Source organism: Gigantopelta aegis, chromosome 3 (genome assembly GCF_016097555.1).
Source record: "Gigantopelta aegis isolate Gae_Host chromosome 3, Gae_host_genome, whole genome shotgun sequence".
NCBI classification, from domain to species: domain Eukaryota; kingdom Metazoa; phylum Mollusca; class Gastropoda; order Neomphalida; family Peltospiridae; genus Gigantopelta; species Gigantopelta aegis.
The window spans coordinates 77,350,783-77,358,896 of NC_054701.1; the positions used below are offsets into that span (position 1 = coordinate 77,350,783).

The 8,114-nt window shown below is 42.3% G+C and overlaps 1 protein-coding gene across 2 annotated transcripts in view; it reads right to left on the reverse strand.

The window, feature by feature from the left end:
• LOC121369103 (toll-like receptor 13) overlaps nucleotides 1-7,648 on the reverse strand; it is a 25,403-nt gene extending 17,755 nt beyond the window's left edge. For both annotated transcript variants that reach the window (XM_041493954.1, XM_041493955.1), the window contains exon 1: nucleotides 7,533-7,648. The gene's annotated coding sequence lies outside the window, so the exon portion shown is untranslated. The remainder of the gene's footprint in view (nucleotides 1-7,532) is intronic.
• Between the last annotated feature and the right edge of the window lie 466 nt (nucleotides 7,649-8,114).

Here is an 8,114-nt window from a genome sequence, read left to right on the forward strand (position 1 = left end):
CGCTGGCTATGCCAGAGGCTGAATCCGTGGTCGGCGTGCCTAAACCTTCATGGATAGGGCACGTTAATAGAGTTCCCATTCCCATTCCATTAAATTGTTATTTATAGATGAAATGTCACCTGGACATGGGAGTCCACGCAATGCTGTTATATCTACTGGTAGACCAATAGAGCTAATTTTAATCAGATTGACATATTTCATGACACAGCCAGTATTCAGTGTTGTGTTTGAAGTCTATGACACATCCGAAACTCGACCCAGTTAGATGCATTTGGTGTTGTGCTAGCTGTACTGATAATTTCCCTTTTAAAACGCGTCAAACGAGGCGTACAGTTTATATAACATGCATAAAACCTACTACAATACACTATAAATAAAATACGGTCAGGATCAAACATCAGCTGTCAGTGGAGGTGAATGTTTATGTGTGAAAACCAGTTCAGCTGGTGGATTTCAAAAGGCTTGACCTATTATTTATTATTCAGAATCCAGGAGGGGCGAAGTAACCCAGTGGTAAAGGTCTCGCCGCGGTCGGTCTAGGATGGATCCCCTTTCGTACTCTTCTGGTCTTCGGATCGGGCTCCCTGGGCTCCCTAACGATTGGCGACGGGACGTAGCGCAGTGGTAAAGCACTTGCTTAATGCGCGGTCGGTTTAGGATCGATCCCCGTCGCTGGCCCATTGGGCTATTTCTCGTTCCAGCCAGTGCACCACATCTGGTATATTAAAGGTCGTGGTATGTGCTATCCTGTCTGTGAGATGGTGCCTATGAAGGATATCCTGCTACTAATAAAACAATGTAGCGAGTTTCCTATTTATAGTTTCCATCTAAGACTATATATCAAAATTGCCAAATGTTTGAAATCTAACAGCCGATGATAAATAAATAAATGTGCTATACTGGTGTCATTAAACAAAACAAAGTGGGTTTTTCATAATCCAAGCTCTTCTCTAGCAGTGAGATGTAGGACTTTGATTTGATTGAAAATAATAAGTCGTTGTAGCGCACGCCTGTCATGGGCGCAAGTTCTGGCGTGGACCAGTTCTTTCTTCCAAGACAGGAGGAGGGTTGGGAAGGGAAAAGAAGGGGATCGCATACTGAAACCATCAATCGTAAGGGTGCCCGATCCGAACACCAGAAGAGTATGCAAAGGGATGTATGTCATCAATCCTGTACTTCAAATAGTTTGTTTTGTTTAACGACACCACTAGAGTACATTGACTTATTAACCGTCGGCTATTGGATGTCAAACATTTCGTAATTTGGACATATAATAGTCTTAGAGAGGAAACCCGCTACGGACTAGCATTCCGTTTACATCAGCCTCGGTTACGTAATAGTTATGACATCGAACGTTAAGACTCGTAGGTACTGGGTTCGCATACCAGTCAAGGATTCCACCTAGAGTGCGTATTAACGAGGTGTACGAGCACCACTTTGACTTCGCACCTACCAACTGTAAGGGACGAATAGCCCAAATACCTGAAGAATACGTTAATGTTCAGGACAGTAAAGTTTGTTTGTTTTATTTAACGACGCCACTAGAGCACATTGATTTTTTATCTTATCATCGGCTATTGGACGTCAAACATATGGTCATTTTGACACTTTTAAAGAGGAAACCCGCTGTCGCCACATAGGCTACTCTTTTTTCGACAGGCAGCAAGGGATCTTTTATTTGCGCTTCCCACAGGCAGGATAGCACAAACCATGGCCTTTGTTGAACCAGTTATGGATCACTGGTCGGTGCAAGTGGTTTACACCTACCCATTGAGCCTTGCGGAGCACTCACTCAGGGTTTGGAGTCGGTATCTGGATTAAAAATCCCATGCCTCGACTGGGATCCGAACCCAGTACCTACCAGCCTGTAGACCGATGGCCTGCCACGACGCCACCGAGGCCGGTCTGTTCAGGACAGCGTAATTAAAAGTTAATTTGGATAGTATCATGTTAAAATCATAAATTCTCTTTTGTACTAGATGTCGTCAAAAAAGTCTAAAATGTTCATTTTCATATGGAAGGGAGGATCCTTAACGACACCACTAGAGCACATTGATTTATTAATCATCGGTTACTAAATGTCAAACATTTGGTAATTTTGACGTATAGTCTTAGAGAGGAAACCCGCTACATTTTTTCCATTAGTAGCAAAGGATTTTTGTATATGCACCATCCCACAGACAGGATAGCACATATCACGGCCTTTGATATACCAGTCGTGGTGCACTAGCTGACCCATGCATGAAATGCATGCGTTCGATAGAACACTCATGCGAGCTACGAACTATTCACGCATGGAACTTGCGTGCTATGGAACATTCAAACACGGAACACGCGCGCTAGGGAACACTCTAGCATGGAACACACGCGCGCTATGGAACATCCACGCCTGAAAAACACGCGCGCTATGGAACACCCATGATGGAACACACGCGGGCTATGGAATATTCATGCATGGAACGCACGCGCGCTATTAGTATGGAATGTTATATCATGTTTTGGAGGTTTGCATTTGTTTAGTTTTTTTTGTTTTTTTTGTTGTTGTTGCTACATTTGGAATAGCTTATATGTAATTTGGATTTTTTTTTTTTTTTTTTGGTAACTTCATATATGTTAATACTATGCAATAAACACAAAATGTATAATTTAGAAGGCTAACATAATGTTCGGTATCTTCAGCGATATACAGTGTATGTGGAAATTAATGTTATCCTTTACAGCTTGAGATATATGGAAAGCTGTTTAAACAGATACAAGTGAAGTATGTTTGTTAATTAAAAAAATATATATATATAAATACATTTTATGGACCATAAATTGAACAAAATTGCATCAAAATGTGTGTATTTGTATCCCAAAACGTCATATCGCCATTAAAGTCATCTTTACACATTCTGTTTTGCTACATATTGTTTTTTATGCTCACACCATCAGTTTAATACTAAACAATAACAGGTAGAGGGATATCTAAGTCACACAGAAGTTTAGATATGACCTAGAGGTGGTGTTACAATGGCCGCCATCTACAATTCAAGATGGCCGCCTATATGATGGGGGAAATGCCAACAATGGATTTATTCATGTTAGGTATGCAAAGAAGCTACAAATTCTTTTCTTTTTTTTAATTTAGCAAAAAATGAATAAATTACATAACAGTCCAGACTATACGCTGTATTGTCTGTTGTCTTTATAAAGACAGGAGGCGGGGCGTAGCCCAGTGGTAAAGCGGTCGCTTGTTGCGCGGTCGGTCTGGGATCGATCCCCGTTAGTGGGCTCATTGGGCTATTTCTAGCTCCAGCCAGTGCACCAAAGACTGTGGTGTGTGCTATCCTGTCTATGGGATGATGCATATAAAAGATCCCTTGCTGCTAATCAAGAAGAGTAGCCCATGACGTGGCGACAGCGGGTTTTCTCCCTCAATATCTGAGTGGTCCGTAACCATATGTCTGACACCATATAACCGTAAATAAAATGTGTTGAGTGTATCGTTGAATAAACAATTTTCTTCCTTCCTTATAAAGGCAGGGGGCAGGACGTAGCCCAGTGGTATAGTGCTTGCTTGATACGCTGTTGGTCTGGGGTCGATCCCCGTCGGTGGGCCCATTCTAGCCAGTGCACCACGACTAGTATATGAAAGGTCGTGGTATGTGCTATCCTTCCTATGGGATAGTGCATATAAAAGGACCCTTGCTACTAATGGAAAAAGTAGCGGGTTTCCTCTCTAAGACTACATGTCAAATTTACCAAATGCTTGACATCTAATATCCGATGATTAATAAATCACTGTGCTCTAATGGTGTCGTTAAACATTTTTTCTTAATAAAGGCAACATACAATACAGAATAGCGCACATAAAAGTTTGTTTTGTTTTAAAGAGACTTTTTCACGATTGTAATTACATATCAAATATATTTTTCTGCATAAAATATTAGTGGCTGTATATTAAACGTGTTTCTGATCGTTCTAATATATGTAGGTACTAGGTTAAATTTCATTTTATTTCCTAATTAATATTTTTTCGTACATACGAAATTATTTGAAGACAAAATTCAGTTTGGGCCTCTTACAAATATTAACCAAATACGACCAGAAACACATTTAATATACAGACGCTGATATTCTAAACAAGAAAATATATTTAATATGTAAGTTTAATCGTAGAAATATTTTATTAGTCGGAAACATCTTACAATGCCGCAAATTCGGGAATGTCCCTTTAACAACACCACTAGAACACGTTGATTTATGAATCATCGGCTATTGGATGTCAAACATTTGATCGAGCATCAGGCGAGCGCTTCACCACTGGGCTACGTCCCGCCCCCTAAAGGACCCCAGTTACGTCGTCCACTTTTCAGTTTGGTGGATCTCATCCCTCACCGAGGACATATACAAGAAAACGGGCTTCTTCTCTATTGCTAATGCCCAAATACCGAATGGCGAAATTTAAGAATTATCTGATTTTGCAATATGCTGGGATGCCACAAATTAAACATACTTTTCTCATGAGGTAGCCAGAAATTACTTCCTTGTTCTGTAACCAGTATGCAATATAAAACAGCCGGAGGACGAATGCAATGACATAAACAGAGAGCATCATGTATTGTAAATATAATACGCCCACCATCCAGTTAATTTACATACAATTGCTACAAAATGAGTCATAAAATTTCCTCTTTCAGTTTCTTATTACATTTTTAACGAATTATGTTTCTAGGTTTCTTCGCTGGTTTTTTTACACCATCGCTTTTCTATATATTATGGGGCGGGATTTAGCTCAGTCGGTTGAGTTGTCGCTTGAGGTGCTTCCGTCGCAGGATTGAATCACCTCGGTGGATCCATTCAACTGATTGTGTTTTCACTCATTGAAATCAGTGCACCACAACTAGTCAAAGGCCGTGGTATGTGCTTTCCTGTCTGTGAAAAAAAGTGCATATGAATGATCGCTTGCTGCATTAGCAAAAATGTAGCGGGTTTCCTCTAATGACTACGTTTAAGAATTACCAAATGTTTGACATCCAATTGTCGAAGATTAATTGATCAATGTGTTCTAGTGGTGTCGTTAAACAGAATGAACTTTCTATATTATATATATATATATATATATATATATATATATATATATACACACACACACACACACGGCCGGCGGACAGTCTAACAATCAGTTTTCTATTTCACAATCGTTTAGAGTTTCTGAGTGTTTACTTGGTACTACTGCACCGAACACTCATGCGGGCTACACTGTATTGTCTGTTGTATGAAAAACAGTACCACTGTTATGGAACATATATCTATCTATCTATCTATCTATCTATCTATCTATAATATCATATATATATATATTATGCGAGTCGGAGTGCTTGATTCGCATTAAAGTTTTGTTTGACTTCTTTTTCATTAACCACTTAGAACTCACGATTTTAAATTTGGGGGACAACCCAGTTTCCACCCACAGTCGTCTTGCAGGACGATAGGAAAGCACAAAAGGCGGTGGTTTGTGGGGGAGAGGTGTAATTGGGGGAGGTGGGGGAGGCATAGACTCATGACCCTCCTCTACATGGGCCCATTCCCCTTGCATCCCCGCCACCCACCCACTCACCTACCACCACCACCCACCCACTCACCTACCACCACCCACCCACCCACTCACCTACCACCACCCACCCACTCACCTACTACCACCCACTCACCTACCACCACCACCCACCCACTCACCTACCACCACCCACTCACCTACCACCACCACCACCCACTCACCTACCACCACGACCCACTCACCTACCACCACCACCCACCCACTCACCACCACCACCACTACCCACTCACCTACCACCACCCACCCACTCACCTACCACCACCACCACCCACTCACCACCACTACGCACTCACCTACCACCACCCACCCACTCACCACCACGACCCACTCACCTACCCCCACCACCACCACCCACCCACCCACTCACCTACCACCAGCACCACCCACTCACCACCACTACCCACTCACCTACCACCACCCACCCACTCACCACCACGACCCACTCACCTACCACCACCACCACCACCACCCACCCACCCACTCACCTACCACCACCACCACCACCACCCACTCACCACCACTACCCACTCACCTACCACCACCCACCCACTCACCACCACGACCCACTCACCTACCACCACCACCACCACCACCCACCCCACCCACCCACTCACCTACCACCACCACCCACCCACTCACCTACCACCACCCACCCACTCACCTACCACCACCACCCACCCACTCACCTACCACCACCCACCCACTCACCTACCACCACCACCCACCCACTCACCACCACTACCCACTCACCTACCACCACCCACCTCGGTACGGCAGGGCTCAACCTTAGCGGTATTCTTATTTGTGTTTTGTTATTTTCGTACTTATATCTAATTAAGGTTCAAGCACACTCCCTGTCCATCGACACGTTTTACAAAGCGATCATAGAGCTAAGCTCACCTGAAAAGTATCACGTGGTTTTACGAAGCGATCTGAGAACTAAGCCAATCTTAAGTGTCTAACGTGGTTTTACGAAGCAATCTTAGAGCTAAGCACTATTTAAGTGTCTAACGTGGTTTTAGGAAGCGATCTTAGAGCTAAGCTAACCTTAAGTGTATAACGTGGTTTTACGAAGCGATCTTAGAGCTAAGCACTATTTAAGTGTCTAACGTGGTTTTACGAAGCGATCTTAGAGCTAAGCACTATTTAAGTGTCTAACGTGGTTTTACGAAGCAATCTTAGAGCTAAGCACTATTTAAGTGTCTAACGTGGTTTTACGAAGCGATCTTAGAGCTAAGCTCTATTTAAGTGCATGACGTGGTTTTACGAAGCGATCTTAGAACGTAATTATGCAGGTAAGATGATTTTAGTGCTAAGATCGCTTTCGTAAAACGGGGCCCAGGACAGTGGGTTAGTGGTTAGTTATTAGTGGATCACATCCCCCAGTCAAATACATAGATATGAGTTTGACGTCAGCCTCATTGACGGCAGATGTATCGGAACTAATATAAGCAGTGCTGATAAGTTTCTACAAGCATAAAGCATATTTAAAAAAAAGTTGAATTGAATAGTACAACAATGACATATTACCATAAGCGTACGAGGCAGAGGGCAGGAGCAAAACCTCAAATTCGGGCAAAAATGATACTAACTAAATGTGCTAACCTGAGCATTTTTACATGTGTAATTTCATCATTCTACTCTCAAAATTAGTTGTAATCCATGTAAAAATGCTTAGTAATTCGTTTGCAACCATGTATAGCTGTTTGGCAGTAATGCTAATATGAATAAAGTTGTTATTCGGATTCGGGCTTTTACGTTTAATTCGGGCAAACGCCAGCCTGCCCCCTTACAAAAATGGGAGCCCGTACGCCTTTGTGTACCGGGACTAACATAAGCTGTGCTGATAAGCTTATACGAACATAACTGAATAGTATAACAATGACATATTACGTTGTTACGTGAATTTTCATATACTAGATATTATGCTTACCTTTGTGTAATGAGAATGCAAGTCACCAATACTGGTTTTGTTTTCTGAACGCTATGTAAACGATTACTGTTTAACTAACTGAGAAAGAGAACCACTTGACACTCCGCCATCGCAACAATCATTATTGCTGGTATTACGTCCGGGTCATCCAGCTTTGGTTTGTGGTGGGAAATTCCGATTATCTTGACATTCATTTCGTGACGCTTATTTGTTCGAGCGTCCTCTGACCAAACACTCATGCGGGCTACATTGTATTGTCTATGGTATTATGGAACACTCATACACGCTACGGAACACTCATGCATGGAACACGTGCGCTATGGAACACTCATGCATGGAAAAAAGTTTATTTTGTTTAACGACACCATTAGAGCACACTGATTTATTAATCATCGGCTATTGAATGTCAAACATTTGGTAATTTTGACATATAGTCTTAGAGAGGAAACCTGCTACATTTTTTTTCCATTAGTAGCAAGTGGTCTTTTATATGCACCATCCCACAGACAGGATAACACATACCACGGCCTTTGATATATCAGTCGTGGTGCGCTGTCTGATTCCGGCATGGAAAACGTGCGC